This window comes from Lutra lutra, chromosome 2 (genome assembly GCF_902655055.1).
Source record: "Lutra lutra chromosome 2, mLutLut1.2, whole genome shotgun sequence".
In the NCBI taxonomy this organism is placed as follows: Eukaryota; Metazoa; Chordata; class Mammalia; order Carnivora; family Mustelidae; genus Lutra; species Lutra lutra.
This window is the reverse complement of record NC_062279.1, coordinates 194660235-194685843: the sequence shown is the minus strand read 5'-3', so window position 1 is coordinate 194685843 and position 25609 is coordinate 194660235. Positions and strand designations below refer to the sequence as shown.

The 25609-nt window shown below is 34.5% G+C and overlaps 1 long non-coding RNA gene across 1 annotated transcript in view; it reads right to left on the bottom strand.

Annotated features, from left to right (window-relative positions):
* Positions 1 to 2496: 2496 nt before the first annotated feature.
* Positions 2497 to 25609, bottom strand: part of LOC125094377 (uncharacterized) — a 38646-nt gene continuing 15533 nt past the window's right edge. The window contains exons 2-3 of the long non-coding RNA XR_007125489.1: positions 5697 to 5830; positions 2497 to 3181 (exon numbers count right to left, since the gene is read on the bottom strand). This is a non-coding gene — a long non-coding RNA (uncharacterized LOC125094377). The remainder of the gene's footprint in view (positions 3182 to 5696; positions 5831 to 25609) is intronic.

The window sequence follows — 25609 nt, the reverse complement described above, 5'->3', positions numbered from 1 at the left end:
GGGTAGGAAGAATGGAGGAAGAGGCAGAGGGAAAGGAAGAGAATCTTAAGCAGAATCCTGCTCAGCACAGAGCTGGACTCAGTGGTTCTCATGACCCTAAGATCTTGATCTGAGCCAAAATTAAGAGTCTGATGCTTAACCAACTGAGCCACCCAATTGCCCCTGGCCAAGAATGATTTAAATAAGCTTCTGTGCTAAGCTTCTGTGCTAACAGCTCAAGATTACAATCAATCCTATGTCTAAAAAAAAAAAAAAAAGAAAAAAGAGAGAAAGTCCTATGTCTTGTATCTAATTAAAAAAAAATAGTGCTTGTGGTACCCAACCTCAAAAGTGAACCCCAGTGACCCTAGTACGCATGCAGTTGTATATTTTCCTTTTATATTAAATAGACCTGACCCATATATCCAATAGGATATTGTGGATATCAATAGGATAGAATATATCATACAGAAATTATGTGACATGAGCTAACTATGAAGTTGTTACACATTAATTTGTGTTACGACAGCACCCTATTTCTATATACAGAAACATGTATCAGCTACCAATTGCTGTATAACAAATTATCTCAAAACTTGGTAGCTTTAAACAACCATAAACATTTATTAGCTTTGTTTTTTGGGCCATTAATTTGGAATTGGCATAGTTGGGTTGTTCTGGTTTGGAGTTTCTCCTTCATAGACAAGATGCCAGCTGGGGCTATAGTCATCTGAGCCTTGACTGCAACTGAAGGATTTGCTTCCAAGATGGCTCATTCACTTTGCTGTCAAGTTAGTGCTGGCTGTTAGTGTAAGAACTGTTTCTCACCATGTGAACCTTCCTATAGCGCCGCTTGTGTGTACAAAGCCATGGCTTGGGCTTTCTCCAGAATGAATAGTCTAAGAGAGAACAAGTCAAAGACCCAACGTCTTTTATGACAGCCTCAGAAATCACACACCATTTCCTCTGTTTCCTATAGGTTACTAAGGTTACCACTATTCAATTAGGTAGGGGACTACACAGAATATCACTAACAGGACATGAGGTACATTGAGGCCTTTGTATGCGTAGATCTATTTCTGGATTCTTTATTCTATTCCGTTGGTCTACTGGTCTACTTCCACCAAAATAACATTATTTTAATTAACGTAAGTAACAAATATACATTCCAATCTGGTAGGGAAAATATTTCCTCTTGTTTCTTCTTTCAATGTGCATTTATTTGGCCCTATGAGTTTTAAAGTCAAGCATAATTTTCCATAAAAAACCCATTTTTGGATTTTGATTAAGATGTAATTTAATTAATATATTAACTTATGGAAAATAAATGTCACTCCAATACTGAACCTTCTATATCCATGATCATATATGTTTTACTTAATATATTTTCTTTTAAAAAGTATTTGTATGGAGATACAATTGAAATATAACATTAAATTAATTTCAGGTATATAACATAATGATTCAATATGCATAAATTATTAAATGATCACAATAAATCTAGTCAACATCCACCACCAAATAGTTATGTAATTTTTTCTTGTGATGAGAACTTTTAAGATCTACTTTCTTCATGACTTGCAAGTATGTAATACATTATTAGTAACTATAGGCATCATACTGTACATTACATCTCCAGGACTTATGTATATTATAATTTATAATCAATTTATGATCATCTTTATATTTATAATCACTATCAAAATCAATAATTGATAATAAATTGTTTTAAAATATTTTAGTAAAATTGATTTATTTTCTTATCATAGTCCCACAGATTTCTTGTTATGGTTACGGTATTCTTATGTACATTACAAATTTGTTGCAATCATGAATAGGATAATTTTATAAAAATTTTAGTACATTTCTTTGTTGTTGCAAAAGAGAAGTTCTTTTTTTCGATATTGCATCTCATATACATCCACATTGTGGAATTCTTTCATTATTTCTAACAGTAGATTGATGCCGTTTAACAAATTTCCTTTTGATCTATACATCTAAAATATAAATCACATTTCTTATATCAAGTGACCACTTGTAAAGACTTCTAAATTCAGGGGCGCCTGGGTGGCTCAGTGGGTTGAGCCGCTGCCTTCGGCTCAGGTCATGATCTCGGAGTCCTGGGATCGAGTCCCACATCGGGCTCTCTGCTCAGCAGGGAGCCTGCTTCCTCCTGTCTCTCTGCCTGCCTCTCTGCCTGCTTGTGATCTCTCTCTGTCAAATAAATAAATAAAATCTTAAAAAAAAAAAAAAAAGACTTCTAAATTCAGTTGTAGTATGCAAGTGGCCTGTTATGATCTAACTAGAAATAGTCTATGTGAATAAATTGGTCACAAATAATCGTCAAACATAAAAGACATAACAAGAGATAAAATAATTTAACATTAGTTTTCCCATCACCTCTTTTTATTTCTTTTTTTTAAAGAGAATTAATTATTTTTTTAAAAATTTCCTTAAGTAATCTCTACATTACCCTGAGATCAAGGGTCATGTGCTCTACCAACTGAGTCAGCCAGGCACTGCTTATTATTTCTTTTAAAAGATCTTATTTTAAATGTGAATGAGTGGCTAAGTATTTAATTTAGAATGTATGTTTTTAATGCTTTATCTTTGGAAAGCTGATATATTAGCCAATAAACCACTATTAATAAAATATTTGTTATATATTTTTCCAAATTAGGACTGTATATAATTTATAGAAAAACAAAGTTATTTACTACTTTGACTAAATTTTTTTTGGTACAAAGGTCATATGTTAACCTATTTGGGATGAATTGATAATGAATTCTAAAATTATGACTTATAAACTGCAAAATTTATATTCACAGTCATCTACAGAATTGTGCATTAAAAATTGGTATTTGTATATTTCCAAACCTTTGGGGGTAGGCTGAAAAAAAATCATTTGAATTAGGAAAACATAAAATCAGATTAACTCTTTGATTCCAATCAATGTTGGTCCAGCTTCTTGGATGGGTTTTTTCCATTCAGACAAGGTGATTTTCACTGGTTAAGACAGCCTTTCACTGATTTAGCCAGATTTTGTCTCCATCCTTCTTTTATGACATATCATTGGCATATTTCAGATAGACATATGGTGCACAGCTGCAAGGTCCTATTTTTTAAAGCTGGCGTACCTCTTCTTCTATTTTGTCCCTTTAACTCATTTCTAGAACTCTTGATGTAAATTCCCAGTTTCTTCCTTTAAAATGATAAAAGGTAGAAATAAATAAATAAATAATAAAAATAAATAAAAGAAAATTATAAAAGAAAAATGTTTTTTCTCATATATTTAACCTGTAGGTAATAAATAGGTATAAAATAAAATTTTCTCAAAATGAAGTCTTTAAATCAGAAATATTGAATTTCCTCAATACAAGGAAACTTAAGAAATTATTTAGGCATGAGGATGAAAAGGAAAAGATCAAGAACTTGGATAGTCAGGGAAGTTTGGAAACAAATCCAAGTTGTGGATGAATGAATAACTTGAGAAACCAACGTAATGTTTCCTCATGCCAATCTGGCTTCTTTCCAGTGTCAATGTATGTGAAACATTAAGCCATTTCCACTTACTGGCTTTCTTTAGTGCTGCATTAGTTCTAGCATGCCAATTAGAATAGTCAACAGATGTGAAATTTAAAATGTTCTGGAATAAAATTAATTATTTCCAGAAGAAAAATAATGAGACTTAGATTTGTAAACCTTAGAACTAAAATTGTATCTTTTCAGAGTCCTGGTGCTCAAAAAATGTTTAAAGCTTTCGTTAATACCTGTTATAGAAAGTAATGATTGATTTGCATTAGGAAAGTCTTTGGGGTTAACACATACAGTTTGAGGGGGAGAGAGAGAGAGAGAGAGAGAGAAAGGATGTGAGATTTCACATTCACACATATCATATGTCTTTTTTTTTTTTTTTTTTAAGTGAGGTTTGGTAATACGCAAATTGTACCAAACCTGTAGAGGTCTGTTAAAGAGGAGAAAGAAAAATGCAGCTGTGATCTCACATATCAACACCCCCAAACCAGGTAATGGACAGAACTAGAAAGCATAGTATTCTGCTCAGAGAACATCAACATGGACAGATGACCAGAGAGACCCCAAACACAAGAGCACTACATGATCACCTTGGCATTAACTCCAACTTCAGAGAGAAGCTGAAGAAGGAGGAAGAGGAGGAGGAGGAAGAGGAGGAGGAGGAGGAGGAGGAGGAGGAAAGAGAAGTAGACGTAGAAGGAGAAGGAGAAGTAGAAGAGGAGGACGAGAAGGAGAAGGGGAGAGAGGGAGGAAGGGGAGGAGAGAAGAGGAGGAAGAAGAAGAAGAAGAAACGAAAGTTTTTTGAGATTCTCACAGGGCAGAATCAAGACCTCCATTTGAATCTATATCAGTTACAGAGGAGATCATATCATGATTCTTACACAGCTACTTTGTGGATGAAATATATTCTTTTTCCAATGCAGTTTTGACATTTGGCTGAGTACTCTCTCCACCCATGTATTAATGTGTTCTCATACTACTTAAGATAGTATTTGGACCACTGACCTGAACTCTAAGCAACATGTTTTTAGAATATTGAATGGTTTGGTTATCAAAAGTTAGGCAAACGTGTTCTAGATACAGAATGCTGAGAGAGTGAGGGGCATTTGTCATAAAAGCAGAGTCTTATGTACAAAAATATCGCATGTAGTTATTCATCTTTTCTTCTTTAATTCATTGACAAATTTGCAAAATTTATAGGCTGCCGTATTTTAGGGAATGGAGAAAGAACAATGGAGGAGACAAACAACGTCTCTGCCATTCCAGAACTTGTAATTTTTGAGCAAAACCAGAAAATATATGTTAAAAATTAAATCTAACAATTGTAGACTTGTTTAGTTCTATGAAGATGTGAGAGGAAAAGAGGTGAGCCTTCTGAAATGGAGAATAACCTCTTCTTAAAAGGTAAACATGGAATTAATTAAATGGTTAAATATTAAATGGTTAAATATTAAAGATTAAATGCTTAAATAATGAAAAGAAGCCTGACTGGAGAAGTTTGGATGAGCCTCAAGGCTTATATGATTCTGCGTACCATATTTTTAAAATAAAATACTAAATTATAATGAAAAAAATTAGGTTCAGGTGGCTAGTGCAATTGCAAGGTCTTGAAACATACGTTTCATTAATTTCAAACAATTTGAAATATAGTAGCCATGTTTCATACCATGTAGTGTATTTGGTTAAATAAGCAAATGTAGGTTTCTATCAAAAATTCAATGGGAAATCATCAAAATGATCAATTTTGTAGCTGACTAAAAAGTGGGATAAGAAGTATATAAGAATTTAAGTGCATTCTTAGCCATTGGTATTAAACAAATGAGAAATGATAGTGGCTTGGTCTGCAATGGCAAAACAGAAAAGAGGATGAACCCATGACATGTGGAGATCGTGGGGACAGAGTTTGCTAGAAGATCAAATGCAAAAAATAGAAGGAATTCCTGAATCAAAGAAGATTTATTTACTAAGGTGGAAAGACCAAGGGAGGAGTAGTTTTGAGAGTTTATTTTAGAATCTATTGAACATTCACATTGGCAACTACATCAAAAAGTCAGGATTACGATGGTTGGGGAAGAAAAAACTTATGTTATTCATGGGAGAAGGCCAGCATTATCCAAAACGTTTAGTGTATTTCAAAAAGCTATTCAAAACTCTGCAGATATTTGAAAAGGGTCAGTACTTACCCGGTATATTTTAAAGCAATCACTTTGGTGAAATATAGCAATTGGTTTGTGGAGATTATAACTTTCTTCTCTTGTTATATGGGGCGATCTCTTCATCAGAGTCATCAATGAGAGAAGATGCCACGTGCACTCAACTAGCAAGATCAACACATGTGATCATAACATTGCTCAAGATATACTTTATGAGATCGCAAAGCGAAGAGAAGAAACTATCCCCAGCTGACCCATCGTTGGCTCACTGTAGGTTCTCAAAAGTTATTTGATGTGCTCTTAGAGATCGCAATGTGGGAATCCTTTCTACGGATATTCCTTCCTATCTGCTCCTATGACAGATGCTAGTATTGGAGAACTGTGGACTAGTAGGAGAAGTACATTAGTACACAAGCAATGTAACAAATAAAATAAAGAGCATAACATGCTTTTATGATTAAGCACTTTGGAGAAGGATGCAACGAGAACGGGAGATCAGACAAGACTTTTTGAAGAGAATGCCTATGTTGAGTCTAGAGAATAGCTAGTAATTAGGGAGGCCAAAAAAAAAAGTTCCTTTTCAGCTCTGCTTGGCGACTTGCAGTAGCAGCACTAACCTACTCAATTTGTCTCTGGAAATTTCAGGGGAAAGGCCTTCATTATGTTGAGGCTAAACAAAAATCTGTTTCCAGTTAATTTTCATCCATGACTGCATTTCTGCCTTTTGCAGCTGTACTGTGTGTCTGCTTCCTCTCACTTGACAGGACTTCAAGTTTTCTCTTTCAAAGGGTTATTGCCCAGTTTCTTAGCCTATTTTTCAATAATGAAGTTTTAGAACATTCACCATCCTAATCACCATCAGCTGGACACACTCACTTTCTACAATGCTCTTAACTTATGACGTAGAGAATTAAGCACACCATTGAAGATGAATTAAAACACCAAGGAGAATTAAGGCAGAAGTATTTTGTCTTTAGAGTATTAAAAACAACGATTCTAGTGGCTCTAAAGTGGTAGTTTTCACATAATCCATAATTTGTGCAATCAGACACATTTGTGCTTTATCAAAGGTTTCCATGGTTAGGCAGTATGTTAAACACACATAGAAGGTAGATTTATTACTCAATAGATTTTATGGTTCCTTTGCAACCATTAGCGTCTATTGCGTGAATGTGAGTTTTGGCAAACTACATGACTACAGTGAACAGGCATACATATTATCAAGGTTTTCCTGCAATTTCTTAAGAACCTAATTGTGTGTATCTAGCAACAGCAACCGCAACACAAAAGCAGATCTGGACATACATGAGTCCTTTAAACAACTTAACAGTAAGGCCACAGTGCCTTACTCCAGCTGACCTTCAAAATGTAGCTTAGATTTAGAACAATGATTCTAAAAAGAAGGTGGGAGGAAAAGGTGTAACAGAATCAACAGTGATCAGAAAGGAAGGATAGGGACGCCTGGGTGGCTCAGTTATCAAGCAGCTGCCTTCCGCTCAGGTCATGATCCCAGCGTCCTGGGATCGAGTCCCACATCGGGCTCCTTGCTTGGCAGTGAGCCTGCTTCTCCCTCTCTCTGCCTGCCACTCTGTCTGCCTGTGCTCACTCTCGCTTCTCTCTCTATGACAAATAAATAAATAAAATCTTTAAAAAAAAAAAAAGAAAGGAAGGATAAAACTGAATAATCTGTAAGACTTTTTCAAGCTCTTCACATAGCTAAATCCTGAGATTTTTTTACCATAATTGACATTTCAAAAAATTTGTTGGGGAAAAGCGTATATCATAGTTAAGAGGATTTTTTTTTTCTGCCAAGTTACTGTTGTTTTTTTTTTGTTTGTTTGTTTTTTAAGGAAAAGAATGAGAAAAAAAATTAATTAAACCCATCAATTTTGTGACTCTCCACCAAATTATTTGGTAAAATAATTTTTGTTCTTTTGATGTGTTTTTTTCTTGTTTTAATTTACATGTGTACTAGGCATAGAATAGGCTGGTGTGATCAAAAATACAGTAGGAAATGTGGAAGGCTCCCAAAGAAGTATAAAATCAAAACTCTTGGGACGTCTGGGTGGCTCAGTTGGTTGGACGACTGCCTTCGGCTCAGGTCATGATCCTGGAGTCCCGGGATCGAGTCCCGCATCGGGCTCCCGGCTCCACGGGGAGTCTGCTTCTCTCTCTGACCTTCTCCTCGCTCATGCTCTCTCTCACTGTCTCTCTCTCAAATAAATAAATAAAATCTTAAAAAAAAAAAATTTTATAAAAAAAAAAAAAACTCTTCACATGCCTGCCAAGAATGGCTTTCCAAATATTTTTCAAGTATACTGAGACTTTCTTGTCTACTGAACAGCCCAAAGGGGTGTCTCAGGAAAACACACATTTGAAGGGTGATGTGAGGAGACTTGCAATGATATAAAGTAGAACTTGGAGAGTCACAGCCTATTAGCAAGGCTGGAGACAGCAAGAACTATTACAGCCACATTCTTTTTACTCCTAAACTATTTTTACCCTTTTGTTTCAAACAAGGACAATGCATCTCACCTCCCAGGAAAAACAAAACAAAACAAAACAAAAAAACAAAAAGCTGTCAAGTGGGAATTCTTTTTTTTTTTTAAAGATTTTATTTATTCATTTGACAGAGATTACAAGTAGGCAGAGAGGCAGGCAGAGAGAGAGAGAGAGAGAGAGAGAGAGAGAGAAAGGAAGCAGGCTCCCCACTGAGCAGAGAGCCCGATGTGGGGCTCGATCCCAGGACCCTGGGATCATGACCTGAGCCGAAGGCAGAGGCTTTAACCCGCTAAGCCACCCAGGCGCCCCTCAAGTGGGAATTCTTTAGGCTTTTTGTTAGCAACTACAATGTTACATGTGCCATCAACCCCCACCAGGTTTCCAATTACCAAAGAAGGGCTGCTTTCTAGCTAAGGTTAATTTCCCCACTTGTGTTCTGCATCCCATCCCTCCTGGGTTTTTGATCTCAATACTCCATACACAATCACACGTACCATGCTACAAATTATTTAAATGATGACTGACTGAATATAACCATTAGAAGATACTCTTTGCTCAAGTGCATGAGCATAAAAAGACCTATTTCCCAGAGTCCTTACGTTTATTGTTTATTCAAGTTATGTATTTGAGGCTTAGAACCGGAAACATTTGCATTTTCTACCTATGCAGGTTATTCTTTTATGCAGATAGATTAAAATATTTTGTCACATCATCTTGAATTTTCTGAGACAAACTCTTTGTATATAATCAATCTCTCTCACCTCCTTTGGAAGAGAATGGGGTTACCCTAATTCTTTGACTCTCCAAGTGGATCTTCTTTTTTGCCTTTTAAGGATAATAACTCAGGAGACACAGGCTCAGGTGGGCTGGGATGGTGGAGGGCGGCCATTAAGGTACGGAGGGGAGAAATAACAATGGTTATTAAGTAATATTTTCACCTGTATTATATGACCTGAAGTAGGCGGAGAAAACAAACAAAAACTGCTTATTCTCACCTGATCCTGCTTACTTAGAGACTAGGTCCCTTAGAAGGGTTGTGCATATTCATAATCTTATAGTGGGCTTCTGCCGATGAGGGAAAAAAAGGAAAAATTCTTTCTAGTTTCTACCCGCCCACCCCACAAAACAACAATAAAAAAAAAAGAAAGAAATGAAATGAAAATAAAAGAAAGAAAGAAAGAAAATCAAGGACTTGAGCCATTATCTAAATGAAATGATAGTTTTTTTTTCATTTTTTGATATATATTTGTTTTGTTTCTAAAATGAATGGAAAAGGGCTGTAATTACTTAGTAAACAAGCTTATTTGGAACTTCAAATCATAATAGATTATATCAGTATAGTTTTCTCTATTGTAAATGGATACTTAACATATTTTCTCAAACATTTTTATAAGACATATCACAACCAGATAAATTGTGATTAACTTGTTGTAAAGATGTCTTATTTGTACACATTTATCATCACGGAAGACTCTAATTACAGCCTAGAAAAAGAAAGTATGCAGTTTCTTCATGGGAACCCTCACTCTGAATAGGCAAATTCTCAAGGAACGAAGCACATTTTGATATTATACTTCATTCTTGTATTAGTCCCATCTAAAGAGTTTTCTTTTTTTTTAATTTTCTTTGATTTTACTCCATATAATTTAGGGGTTTTTGGTTGTTGTAGGTGTATGGTTGTTTGTCTTCTATTACTCTATTTTGTAACTACAAATTGTTGATAATAATACAAAAGATCTTTGTCGATAATAATATAAGTACACCTTGGGAATGATACGATTTATTTTAGTCCTAAAGAAGATTATTCTAAATATTATATTTTATTAATATTTAGGTTATGAGTCAATTTTTTTAATCTATAAGCAAATTCGAAACAGCATTACCAATTGCCTTTATACATGTATGTTCTACAGATTCTGCTTTGAATCTGTTTAAACCTCTTATGTTTTCCTCATTAATTAATTAGCCAAAGAAAATCCTTATTGGTAGAAGCATCAGGATTTTACTTTTTTAAAAATTTTACTTCCTCAATATGCAAATAAATGTATTCAAGAATCTAAAAAGCTCTATTGCACCTTAATAAGGTTATACATTTTCTCATATAATTATTGGTAAATAATGTGTCAGTAAAATATACATTTTCTCATAAAATTATTGCTAAATAATATGTGAGTAAAATTCAGGTGTTTTTTTTTTAAGATTTTACTTATTTATTTGATAGAGAGAGTGACAGCAAGAGCAGAAATACAAGCAGGGTAGTGGGGGAGGGAAAGCAGGCTTCCCTCTGAGCAGGGAGCCTGATACAGGGCTCAAACCCAGGACTCTGGGACCATGACCTGAGACAAAGGCGGACGTTTAAGGACTGAGCCACCCAGGCGCCCCAAAATTCACATTTCTGGCTATGAAAATAATAGTGCATTTTCCATAGCATGATGGATATCATATCAGTCATCATTATAAATATCTTGGGGAATACTGGAGTTCTTATAATCACTGTCAATTACATTTCAAAAATAAAGTAATAAAGATGACTATATAAGCAAAGAATAATTTGGAAAATTTGCATTTAATGGTGTGATGTAATTAATAATTAGAATTGTAGGGGCACCTGGGTGGCTCATTGGGTTAACGCCTCTGCCTTCAGCTTAGGTCATGATCTCAGGGTCCTGGGATGGAGCCCCACATCAGGCTCTCCGCTCAGCAGGGAGCCTGCTTCTCCCCTCTCTCTGCCTGCCTCTCTGCCTACTTGTGATATCTCCCTCTGTCAAATAAAGAAATAAAATAAAATAAAATAATTTTTAAAAAGAATTGTATTTAGCATAAAACTGATGACTAAAGAGCTGAGAAAGTCTTGAAAGAAAATATGAAAAAAAATGATAGTCTTGGGGACTCAAAGGGAAGTTATAAAATAAATAATTAACTACAAATGTTACTATTCTGAGTAATAATTCTTTAAATGTTACAAACTCTTCCATACCAGTTGGACACGTATTCAGGGAGAGATGATTTTTGTTTAGACTGTGATCTAAGTATTTTTGAAGTAACCACATATTTTTATCTTCATCTGCCGAGAAGAAAACTGCCACATGGGAGGACAATGTTTCCCATAACAATATAGATCTTTAGGTTAACCTTTTACACTGAGGTTTTTTTTTTTTTTAAGATTTTATTTATTTATTTGACAGAGATCACAAGTAGGCAGAGAAGCAGACAGAGAGAGATAGGAGGAAGCAGACTCTCTGCTGAGCAGAGAGCCCGAGGCGGGGCTCGATCCCAGGACCCTGGGATCATGACCTGAGCCGAAGGCAGAGGCTTTAACCCACTGAGCCACCCAGGCGCCCCTACACTGAGTTTTTCATACCCTAAAACTAAAATCTACCTTCATCAAAGTTAAAAATCCTCCCCTTCATAGGACTCTATCCCATTCAGGGCCATGGTGAAGTGGAGTCACTTTCACTGAGATTTCATCCCATCATCCCACCACATCAGGGTGATACAATTTATAGGGAGATGCTTTCCTCCCCTTATTATTATGAAGCCCAAATTCAGGATCTAGGAACTCTTTTGTGTAATTTAAATTTCCTTTTCTGCTATTTTTCCACAGTACGTAGCTACCCGCTGCAACCTTAAAAATTACTGAAAAGGGCAAAACAAGCTCTGTTTCTCTTGTTTTTTTTTTTTTTTTTTTTTTTTTTTTTAAAGATTTTATTTATTTATTTGACAGACAGAGATCACAAGCAGGCAGAGAGGCGGGCAGAGAGAGAGGAGGAAGCAGGCTCCCTGCTGAGCAGAGAGCCCGATGCGGGGCTCGATCCCAGGACCCTGAGATCATGACCTGAGCCGAAGGCAGCGGCTTAACCCACTGAGCCACCCAGGCGCCCCGTTTCTCTTGTTTTTATGGCATATTTTGGCCAATGAAATGTCCTTACTGTAACATATTCTGAACAGTGAAGGAAATAACTGAATTGAAATTTTATTTATTTCTGTTTATAACTTTTCTTAAGTGCAATGACCGTTTGTTCCATAGACCCGGCATATCAGCCTTACCTGGGAGTATGTTAGATGTGCAAATTCCTGGGCCACTCCTAGCCCTACTGAGTCAGACTGTCTGATGTTGGGCCCAGGAATGTGGGTTATAGTGGGCCCTCCAGATAAGTATTGTCACATTAAAGTTTGAGAAACACTGCTTTAAAGCACTCAGGGATCTTGTTAAATGCAAACTGTATTTCCGTAAATCTGAAGCTGGGCCCCAGATTCTTCATTTCTGAAATCTAACTCCTGAGTGATTGGTCTGTCAACCACATTTTCAATAACAAGGTCCTACAGAACTATGGTGAACACCTGAAATTAATCTGATCTTGGACGTTGCCTTGAATTTGCTTATTTGTTTGCTATGTGTTTATTTGGCTGTTAAAACCAAGAAAATTCAGAAAAGCTTTTGAAACGAAGACCCAGAAAGCTATAAGAAACTTGTTGAAAAAATTATCAAAAATCTATAGGTGTAAGAATTTGCTTAAAACAGAAAACCTGTATATTGAAAGAGCAGGGATTTGATGAATCATTTCATCAATAAGAACTTGAAAAGTATTGTCGAATAGTAACTGAAATGGGTATTTTACAAAATATACTGAATTCTAACCCTATTTCAAAAGCCAAAGCCCCATTTTGATGTATATGCATTGCACCGCTGTTGCCACCTATCATACCAGATTGGTTCCGATGACGCTAGCATGCAGTTGTTGATTTATCACCACTGTCAGCGGCACATAGCACTCATTCTCCAGTGGGGTAGCACCACTCTAACCTTTCCTGTTGCTGATTTAGACTTTCTCGTTTCCGTTCTCTTTTGTTAATTCAAACCATGCCTAGATGGGTTGTCATAGCATGTATCTGCCCTCCGCTGTCACATAATAGTTCTAGCTCATTCAAACAGCTCACACCTCTTTCAGGATTCTCAGCTCCCACTTGCATGACGTACTGGTGACCTTAGCTTCATTGGTATTCTGTGAATGTCAGAGATATGCTTGCCTCAGCTGCCTGGGCCCTGGTGAGCAGGTGGAAAAATGACCAGTTGAAAATGAGTTGTTAAGACCACTACAGTGAAAAGATTGATGCAATTAATTTTTCATTATGCACAGTGTCTGCGGATTCTAATCAGTTTGGATTGTTCCTCCTTTGAGGCACAAATAAAATGCAAATGGCTTTGGAATGAAAGGGAGCATTCTTTATGGTATAGACTTTCCAAAGCTGTAAAATGGCTCAGGACTAATCTGTGGTGTTAGAAATATTTTATGAATTAGGCCCTGGCAGGCTAATGTAAGTTCTTTCTGGGAAATCCAAGCTGTAGCAACTATAGGAGGCAGCTTGAAAGGTAGATTTCAAGGGCACAGACAACAAATGGGAATGAGCCTTGAGGCAAACCTTCCTGGATTGGAAAAAGAGTAGGGAAGCAAAGGAAATTTTTGTTTGATAAACTAATTGTAAATTAACATGGCACGATCTGCAGTCATTATGTTTGTAGATTTGTTTTCATAATCCATGCCAATCATTTTTGAAAACAAGAATATGGATTTAGAATTGTTTTTAGTCTCATGATAAAATCTTTGCCCGTCTGCTAGAGCATATCCTAAAATTTACTTTGTAGATATGGCAACCATCCATGATGAATTAACAAGTTAAATTATAAATATGCTTATATTATTACATATCTCATTTTCTCTTAAACTAAGGTCATTCCACTTATGAAACAAACAATTGACAATTTTTTATGGTTAGAATGAATATACCAATGTATTTTCACTTACTTCAGTAGAAAATACTGCTTTTAAGTTATATATTTATATTACCTGGGTAAGATATTTTCTTTCATTGGGATTAAAATTGCTAAGAAAAATGTAGAGATATAATTTAAAAATTAGTACTGGAAAAATATTACTAGCATGGTCAACAGAAAAGAAGAGAACTTCTTAGTTGTTTGGTGTGTTTTAGAATTAAAGATTTATTCCCTTTAAAGATGTTGCTCAGCTCTCATTACAAAATTATTTGGATTTTTTTTTCTAAGATACATAATGAGGAATTAAAATATGCTTTGTGAAGTTGTCTTTTGAAATGTGATCTAAGTTGAAGATCATATTTTTATGAATTCTAGAAAGACTTTTACAGCATTATTTGGTGACATGATTTAGGAACAAATAACTGGAACTGCCATTTTCCACTGTGGAATTCTTCCTAACATGAGAAACTGAGAAAACTATACTTAAACAATTCCTGAACAGAAAAGATAATAGTTATAATTATGCTTCACAATGCTTTCTTACAAAATTGACTTTGCTTAGAACATAGCTAAAGTGTTAAATTTAAAGGTTCAACTTTCAGAAGGAATAACTTCTAAAAAATCATTCTAGATGTGTACATTTAAAACCCGTCTCAACTCTCTCTTTAACATCAACTTAATCAATGAAAAATTTCTTTTGAGTGCATTGAAGGTGTGTGAAATACAAAGAAACCTGTCCTTACAATCGCCCTCAATAAAATTTTATTCTAGGCCTTAAAGTTTTTGCCAATCACCTACAATTCATGAGTAGAGAAAGCCTTTTTTCCTCTTTTTCTCTGCTTCTACTCAATTCTCACTTCCTTTTACTTGCTCAAGTGAGGAAAGCAAAATAGGCGAAGGACCCACCTGAACTCAATAATTAAAAATCAGTTACAAACCTCTCTTCCCTGTTTATTTATATTAAAAAAAAAAATGGTAGTTCAACTCAAAAACTTTCCTCTAAAAAAAAAAAAATATTTTAGGGACACCTGGGTGGCTCAGTGGGTTAAAGCCTCTGCCTTCGGCTCAGGTCCTGATCCCAGGGTCCTGGAATCGAGCCCCACATCGGGCTCTCTGCTCAGCGGGGAGCCTGTTTCCTCCTCTCTCTCTGCCTGCTTCTCTGCCTACTTGTGATCTCTGTCTGTCAAATAAATAAGTAAATAAAATCTTTAAAAAAGATTTTATTTACTTATTTATTTGAGAGAGAGAGAGAGATATCACAAGTGGCAGGGGAGGAGCAGAGTTGGAGCGGGAGGGAGACAGAGAGGGAAAGATGCCGCACTGAGCAGGAGCACAATTCAGGGCTCAATCTCATGACCCTGAGTTCATGACCCGAGCGGAAACGGAGTCAGATGCTTAACTGACTGAGCCGCCCAGGCACCCCTCAACTCAAAGACTTTCTAATCTGTAGACAATATAAATAGGTAAAATTTGGGGGGAATTCCTGTTTTCTCCACACATTACCTCTTTTGAAGTATCTCCTCATTCTCTAGATACTAGAAGAACCTAAGTCAGTCTGTACATTTTCATTCAGCTTCTGAAATTATGAATTACTGATTCTAAAAACTAAAAAAAAATATTCAATACCCTTATAAATGGGTCTACTTATAAATGGTCTACTATATTCCAAACACCACACTGACACTATAAGTATGAAAAAAAGTCCTTGGGTCTGAATTCATATTATTTCTAGAAAAGTTGATAGTCATGCAAATAATTATAAAATTTAGTAAATGTTATAAAAATAGAAATACATGAAGTGTTAAGGACACATAAAAGAGGAAGTTTTCATCCCTTTGGAGTAGATCCTATTCAAGCAGAACCTGAGAAAATGAGTAGGTAGAAAAAAGAATTCAGATTAAAAAAAGAAAAGTCCTGTAGGGTCTATTGATTGATCTAAGGTTCATGTGGCTGTAAATGCTAGCATCCAGGGAATAAAATTTAGTAGTGATAATGGGTTAAGAATGTTAAAATCTGGGTGTCAAGTGCATGAAAATAAATACAGTAAGAGAGAGAAGAGAGAGAGTAGTTGAACATATTAGGAAAAACCAATCGTCATAAAGGACAAGATAGAAAATAAAGATCCAATGAAAGGGAATTTAACTAAAAAAAAAAATTAGAAGATTTTTTTTAAAGGAGTCACTGCCCAGTTGAGAGAAAAGAGATTCAATAAAGATGAACTCAAACTTGTTATACCAAGTGTTTTCAAGACACAGAACTTTGAAATTGGAAATATAGGTTTCTTTGACACACACACACATAGACACACAGCTTTTCACTTATTTAGAATAGCACATTTTATTGATTATTTAATAATCTCTGAAGGTTGGTTTTATTATCTGTGATTTTGGTTTATTTCAGGATAGGAGAGGAGACAGTATAACATACTTATGATAAAAATATAAAAACACACTAGTTAGATCTGATAGGATTGAGAATCATTGTTTTATCTATGATTATTAGCTTCAAAGTGTAATCTAGTTTGCAAGAACTGTTCAGGAAGTTAATTATATAAGGAAATTTATTTGATATGTAGGTGGAAGAGAACTAAGTCTTAGATGTCTGCCTGGATGGAGAATTGGTAAAGACAGACCTTTTTTTAATCATTTCAACTCTCTCTTGATTAGATCTTAAACTATGATATTAAAGTCTGTCTTTCTCTGTAAGTGGTGCATAGGTGGCAAATGTCAAAAAATCATATAACAGGGGCGCCTGGGTGGCTCAGTGGGTTAAGCCGCTGCCTTCGGCTCAGGTCATGATCTCGGAGTCCTGGGATCGAGTCCCGCATCGGGCTCTCTGCTCGGCAGGGAGCCTGCTTCCTCCTCTCTCTCTGCCTGCCTCTCTGCCTACTTGTGATCTCTCTGTCAAATAAATAAATAAAAATCTTTAAAAAAAAAAATTTAAAAAAAAATAAAAATAAATTAAAAAAAAATCATATAACATTTCTTACTATTTCACAATAAAAAAGCTTATCATCTATGTGGATCCAGATTCCCATATTCCCCCCTATTTTCTAGTGGGGCGGTACCATTCCTTTGAACCCCTGGATTAGAATATTTTTGCATCTGATAAAATAAGAATGTAAACATGACTATATTTGGCATTTCATTTAGTTTTTCTTTTCTTTCACTCATCAGAAGGTGTAAATTTTAACCAACTATGTAGAATATATTTTACATCATATTTATATTTATATTTATATTTATATTTATATGTATATAATCCCAATTTTAAATGTGGTCTTGTGTTTTATTACTAATTGTGTAGTTAGTCTATGCACAGTCTCTTGGGTATTTCTTAGCATTACAGTATTTCAAGTCCCTCCACAGACCTATGTAATCCCTATGGAATCAGAATTTGTATTTTAATAAGACATCCAAGTGATTTCTATGCACATTAAATTTAGTTTGAGAAGCACTGGTCTAGTATTTTGGTTGAATAAATGACCATATGTTCGTATACATTTTTATAATTATTGAAAATGAATACCAAATTAATTCTTTTATAATTGGGGATTTTCTCTCCTGTAATGATATATCTCATTAGTAAGTTACAGTCATACATATATGTTTAGCAAGGCCAAAGCCAAATGTGTTGTCTGGATTTAAAGATTTGGGAGAGAGGGGCGCCTGGGTGGCTCAGTGGGTTAAGCCGCTGCCTTCGGCTCAGGTCATGATCCCAGGTCCTGGGTTCGAGCCCCACATCGGGCTTTCTGCTCAGCAGGGAGCCTGCTTCCTCCTCTCTCTCTGCCTGCCTTTCTGCTTACTTGTGATTTCTCTCTGTCAAATAAATAAATAAAATCTTTAAAAAAAAAAAAAAAAAAAAAAAAAAAAAAAAAGATTTGGGAGAGAGATGGCTCAGACCTCAGGGTTTCATCAGCTTAAGTCTATCATCTAAAGAGTCATGGAAAGGAAGCAAGATATAAGCATTCAAAATGGTTGAGAAGCAGCTTCCAAGAGGACTGTGGAAAGTTTCTAATCTAGATCGGCAATTTTGATGTGTACTTTTTGTGTGAAATTGTTCTGCTTGAGTATACACTTGCAATTTGAAATCACACCAGTTCTCTCCTACGTAACATTTTACAATTGATTAAAAAAAAAAAAAAAAGGACATAGTTCCCCACCATACCAAACGTTATACCTTGGGGTATAAAATGGTTGAGGGCATCAAATAACCTATAGTATAAAATTTGATGTCTGAGAAGATCCCTTTAGTGAAGGTATGCTAAACCGGCAGTAAAGCTTAATGTCTTTCTTTTCCTTACACATATTTCCATAAAAGGAAACACCTGGCATTTGAAATGGGATCATTTTGGATGTCAGAATTCAGATGTATTATAGAGAAGTGGGGGAGTATGACAGTTTTGCTTTAATGTCCCAACATTTTTTTTATCCTAAAGTATGTAAATATATCCAAAGATCTCTAAAATATACCACTTTCAATTATATGGGAGTTTTGTTGATCCTTTTAGCTTCATAAAAAAGTTGTCTTTAAATAATAAAGTAAATAACATTAGAATAACAAAAATCGTGGGAAAGTCTTGAGAGAACTTATTTATTTACATAATCTCTACACTCACTCAGCGTGGGGCTCAAATTTATGACGACAAGTTTAAGAGTTACATGCTCTTCCAAGTGAGCCCTGAGGAAGCTTGTTAGTTACTTGTTTACTTAGCAGAAATAAGAAACTGAGAAAGGACATGACTTGAATAGCTAAGAAACAAATTATCTCTCAAATTGGGATGTCTTTAATGAATTTGAAAGAGAAAATAATTGATAAAATATACAAACCAATCAAATAATAGATCATTGTGTGATATGTACCATATAATTCAGAAAAAGTTCAACCGTTGGCATGATTATAACCAAACTTTCTTCTCTTCTCATATTGATCATTATGAGGATTTCACAGTGCTTACATTTATAGAAAAGAAAAGTAAGGGCACTTGGGTGGCTCATTTGAGGGACCAACTCTTGATTTCAGCTCAGGTAATGATCTCAAGATTGTGAGATTGAGCCCCAAGTCAGGCTCCATGCTCAGCAGGGAGTCTGTTTGAGATTCTCTCCTTCCCCCACTGCCTCTCCCCAGATTGCATGTACACGTGCATTTGCTTTATCTCTAAAATAAATAACTAAATCTTAAAAAAAAAATTAGGAAATGTTTGGAAGCTGAACAGAGATTCCTTCTAAAAATAACTTTCAGGGGCGCCTGGGTGGCTCAGTGGGTTAAAGCCTCTGCCTTTGGCTCAGGTCTTGATCTCAGCATCCTGGGATAGAGCCCCACATTGGGCTCTCTGCTCAGCAAGGAGCCTGCTTCCTTCTCTCTCTCTCTCTCTGCCTGCCTCTCTGCCTACTTTTGATCTCTGTCTGTCAAATAAATAAATAAAATCTTTAAAAAAAAAATAAAAGTAATTTTCACTCACTGATTTATGAAAGAATTCTCTCATTAAAAGATGCATCTGTAAAATTTAAATATTATCAAAATAACTATTATATTTGTTTTGATAAAGCATGTAGACATAATAATTATAACTTCATTATAGAAAAAAATTTTTGCAATATTCTATATAGAAACATACAGAAACAGAAAATAAACAAAAATCTCAATACAAAAAAAATCTCAATACATATTTTTGTATTATGTATTTTGTATTTAAAATAAACATTTTTGATGTTTAAGAAGTATGAGAGAACCCTTGACAAAATGATATCCAACTATATATATATATATATGTATATATATATATATAATTTTAGGATAAGATTGTCTAGGGAATTAGTTCAAGGAGAGAAACAGTATAAATATAGAATCTAAAAGAAAAGCCTGTTCATATATTTTAAAAATAAATATGGTAGTACTGAATCATCATGATATTTAGATTCCTTTGGTATATTTAAAAGAGATGTTACATATTTATTTAAAAGCATCAATATATGCAATATGCTAAAAGCCTTGACATTTGCAATTAGAGCCCAAGCTCACTGTGGGGCTAATAAAGCTTAAGTTCGGGGATCCCCTTTTATTTACACAGGCTTTTTCCAAGCCTGGGAGGCTTTAACAGCATATTTATAAAGCCATATGTTCTTATTAAATTTTCAAAAAGAAGTTAATTTAAGTGCAATTGTTTAAGATCTCCAACACATTCCAATCGATTTACCCTTCGTCACATCTTTTCTGTATGATTTTAAAGTGGCTTTGGAAATTTTGCAATCCAAAGGGGAAATTTAATTGGTGATACATTTAGTTTGGGTTTAACGCAATAAATGTATACAATCCAAACTCACTTTGTGTAGAGCTATTATTGCTATTTGTCTACTGTAAAAATGACTTTCAATGACATTCTTACCACTCACTGTGCCAACTCATCATTACCATTCCACGGCTAGAGGTCATATTGTGATGTGAGCATGTCCAATGGCATCCAGCACTTGAAATATGTGGATAATAGAGGAGAAACAAGGTTTGAGAAGTCAAGAGCCAGAAGCTAGTCTGAGAAAATTTCTTCCCGTCATTAGACATACCCAATGGTTAGTAGGATACTTCATCGATGTCTATTTCAAATAGAAATTATCTCCTCTTATACTTGGAAATTAATACAGTTTTGATGATTAGAAATATACATAACATTTACATTTTTTTTTGTGGGAGTCACAGAAAATAGAAGTTTTAGAATTTGGGGGATGTGAAGGATAAAATTGTACAGTACTACAATTGGTAAGTGTATATCTTTGTAAAGTCACATATATTATGCAGCCCAACCAAAATAATAGAAACTAAATTTTAACCAACTGTGTTGAAAGAGACACCAATTCTCATTCTTTTCTCTGTGGAAAGTATTGCAAAATCATAGTAATCTGATAACATGATCAAAAAGTATGCTGCCAATAATACTGAGGTCAAAAACCAGTACTATGGATGAATATCAGGCAGTAAGTTAATACAAATATGTTGTTTTCCCGAATATTTTTTTGATGTTTGTCTTTCTTGCCTGTTTTTTTTTATTGTAATTTGCTGTGATTTCTTATTCTATAGAAATACTATTTTCTATTTTTGTATTAATAATTTTGTACTTTTTTCTTTTTTTAAAATATTTTATTTATTTATTTGACAGAGAGAGAGATCACAAGCAGATAGAGAGACAGAGAGAAAGGGAAGCAGGGTCCCCGCTGAGCAGAGAGCCCAATGTGGGGCTCAATCCCAGGACCCTGGAATCATGACCCGAGCCAAAGGCAGAGGCTTTAACCCACTGAGCCCCCCAAGCGCCCCTGTACTTTTTTCATAAAACAATTTTTGTGTGTAAATTCTGTGTCCCACAAAATGAAGTTCACTTTCATTTGCAATGATTTATTTTATTTTATTTTATTTTAAAGATTTTATTTATTTATTTGACAGAGAGAGATCACAAGTAGACGGAGAGGCAGGCAGAGAGAGAGAGAGAGAGGGAAGCAGGCTCCCTGCTGAGCAGAGAGCCTGATGCGGGCCTCGATCCCAGGACCCCGAGATCATGACCCGAGCCGAAGGCAGCGGCCTTAACCCACTGAGCCACCCAGGCGCCCATCATTTGCAATGATTTAAATGTAAAGAAAAATTATAAAAATTTATAAATACATGTGAAAATATAAAAATTATATGATATATTGTATTGCTGTTTATTTTATACTATATACATATTACATGTATATTATGTATGTTTTATATATACATATATAGTGTTTATATGTATGTTTGTATTTGTGTATATATGTATATACATATTTGTACATGTATATATATATATATATACATACATGTGCACACATACTGTATACTGTCTTGCACTGTAAGTTTACAAAAAGGCATATAGAAGTAAAACCATTTTTAGGTTATTGCTATAAGAGATAAACATTTTTTAGTATATGTGCTGCCGAAGCGAGCACTATAAGAGATAAATATACATTTAAGTGAGTAGTTGCGGCTTCCAAATGTTGCCTTAGTTCCTCTAGCAAGCAAGTCTACAATCTCATTGCTGATATAACCCAGATGGAGGGAAGATGCACTAGGCCAGAAAGGCCCATGGCCTTAGGTAAGCTGCCTGGCATGTCATTAGTTTGCAGGGGCCACACAGGCACATAATGGTCTATGTCCTACAATCTGTATAATGAGTAATGGTACCACAGTTACACAGCTCTATTTCATCTGTAACATTGAGCCCACCTAATAGGTGATGTTTTATGAAAATCTGAAACTAAATATGGATTGTTTTCACAATCCATTGATTGATATTGATTTTTCATTATCATTTTATAGGTAATCAATTGCTATCATCCATGATCATTTTATGCTGTGACTATCTACATAAGTCTATGTTTTGATAAACTACACACAACCGTATTTTATGCAGATACTACTTTGGAAGAACATTTACACTAATGAAAGTATACATCAGTTAAAAAATTCAGATGAATATGGAAATTGTGTGGATTTAAAAATCATCAAAATTACAGTAGTTATATTAAGATGAAGCAGATACTTGAAATTAACATGAAATTATCTCATCTTAAATTGCAAGTAAAATATGACATATAGGTAGTAGAAAGGGAATTTTTAAAAGGAAAATGCTGAGAGGTTCACAAGTGAATCATGGTGGTACTCAGGAACCATGTCATATTTAATGGTGTGAAAACAGGAAAACGAGATAGTCATACATCCTGGGAAGCACAGTCTCATACACATAAGAGTTTCCTGCCTGAGCCAATAAAAGTCTTAAGTTTAGCATCACTACATGATACTCTCATTTGAGAACATTCAAAAAACCTTTATTTAACGACACCAGGCCTTGGGTCAAGTTTTTCCCCCTTTTCTTTGTTATGACCTACTTTGGCCTTTAGAGACTTACTGTTTTGTCCACAGAGTCTCAATTTTGTATTTTTCACTTCTTTGTTCTTAAAAGTGATTTTCATTGTTAATACTTTTTTAAAAATCTCTGGTAGAAGGAGGCCTGCACTGTCTGAAATGTGTCTTTAAACAAATGAATAAACAAACAAAGAAGTATTCTAGCAAACCTTTGTGATTTCAAGATAGGGAATTTTTATTCAACTAATAAATACCCTTAGAAGGACTGATTTCCTTATTTGCAATCATACAAAAACATTTTCAAATGCTCTCTATGATAACAATGAAAGTTATGCTGCAATAAATATTAATAACATTTATTCTGAGCACTGAACATGAATATATCAGAGGCAATACTCTTCCATTTGACACTTTTGGGAACTATTTTTGATAAAGAATCAGAAAGGAGATTTCAAGTGACAGTCCTACACCAGCCCTCAGGGGTTGACAGGATGACCTAATCGATGTTATAAAACCTCTTATTCTTATGATTGATTGATTAATTTTCTTCATGCAAAATGTTATTACTATCCTATTTTCCTTGCTTTATTTGCCTTATCTTTTTTTTGAGAAATAACAGGGTATGTTAGAAAGCAATACAAGCAATCAGACATCAAAATTATATTCTTTGTTATTCATCATTACTAAAGAATATACAGAGTTCTGATTCTACCATCAATACTTCAACACTTGAAGAGACTTAGTCATAGGTTTTGCATATCAAACATATGTATGTGAGGGTATATATCAGATTTAATTCAACTGAATACATTGTACTGTTCATGTTAGCATATAGCACCTCAACTAGCAGGTGACCGGGAAAGAAAAACAGGATGGTTACAGAAAATTGTATAAGATTGTATCAAAATTTTGTCATATTTTAGTCAATATGGTCAGCAATAGGTTTTGGAAGTTTATTCACAAAGGACATTTTTAAAAATCGTTTTTCATATAGAAAAACTTGCACTTTGTGCTATATTTTGGATGCAAATATTCTACACTTTATATATCAAACATTCTCATGAGATTATGGATATGAACATTATGGATATGGTGGAATAAGTAAGTTTTCTTAAGGATGCTACTATGAAGATGTTTTCTCCCAAATTTACTTCTTTGCAGAAGTATGGAGTGTCTATTTTTTGCAAGGCATTTATTTGAAGCACAGATTTATACCCGTCATTTCAGTCCATTGCTATTATATACATTTATTTGTATTTCTCTTTTATTTGTAAAGAATAACCACAATATCCAAACTATCAGCTTATTCATGCTTTTTTCCCATTTGTAGAATGATATTTTGTCCAAAAAGATGCTCCACCATTACAAGAAAATACTTACATTTCAGATAGTAACTCTGTCATCACTCTTGGCCTTCCATTATCATTTCTCCTATCCCTGATTATCACCAATTATCTTATTTTTTCATTAAGAGTAACAAAAATAACACTTAAGAAAAATACAAGTGATTTTTTTCTAGGAAGTCATTAGGTTCCATATATCAGTTGCCGATGTGAGGCATCATTAACACAGTTGCAGAAACTTTTCTTTGGAAGAGAAAGAATCCTTGGCTTATTTAAAACTTTGTATATTCTACTATAATGAATAAAATTCATACTCATAAAATAGATATGCAACATAAAAATACCTCATGAGATTTAAACTGTTTTATTGCTTGTGGATATACCTTTGTACCAATAAGATAAAACCTAAAAATACTCTGTTCATCTAGATTTATTTCTGGGAAATTGGACTATGTTGACTGGTATACAGTAAAATATTATATATCTCCAGTGCCTGTCAGTAAAAGATCTGACACTGTCTTAATAAACTATATTTTAGGTCATTTTCCTTTATAAATCTTTGAAGAAAGAAACTAAGATATTATAATGAGACTATAATTGGAACTCTGAATAAATATTCTGACTCTCCTCCTTATTAGCTAACTGACATTAAACAATATATTTAAGTATATTTAAGCTTGGTTTCCTCATTTGTATGAGTAAACATAAAATGCATGCAAAAATCCCTGGTATAGCAGAGTGACTTCTATAATATGCATGCATATTTATTTACATTTATATTTATATTTTATATATGGTGTGTATATGTATGTGTGTTTATATGTACACATATAAGTACATGCCATACAATTATATTACATACATATATTATACAATTATATATACATCATATGTACAATTTTATATACACATACATATATATGTGTGTATATACTATAAATATTCCATAGAGCAAATAAAACCAAGTTATATGTATATATATGTGTGTGTGGATACAGGAACACACTGATACACAGACACACGCACACACAATAGATCCATACCCACTGCTTAATAATACATACATTTGCTTTTTAAATTCTGTCCACATACTATGTTTTGGAATATTAAGATAAATATCTCTACTGTGGAAATTGTTGTCATTTAAAATCCTTGGAAAAATATCTGTAATAGCACAATGATATTAGACTATAATTGCCAGAGTTTGATCCTTTGGAAGTATCTATTGAAAATCCTGAGCCTATTCTCCTACTGCTTGGGAAAGATACTATAGGATAATTTCTTGATCTCCATTTTGACCTTTCTTCTCATAATTTTCCCTAAAGCAGAAATAATAACCCCAAACCCCCACAATTTAAGTCAGAGTACGTTTAAAGGACATGTATCCAATCTAAAGCATGATCCTCCCAGTCGTGCATAGCAAGGGGAGACACCAGCTATAGGAACAGCCGATT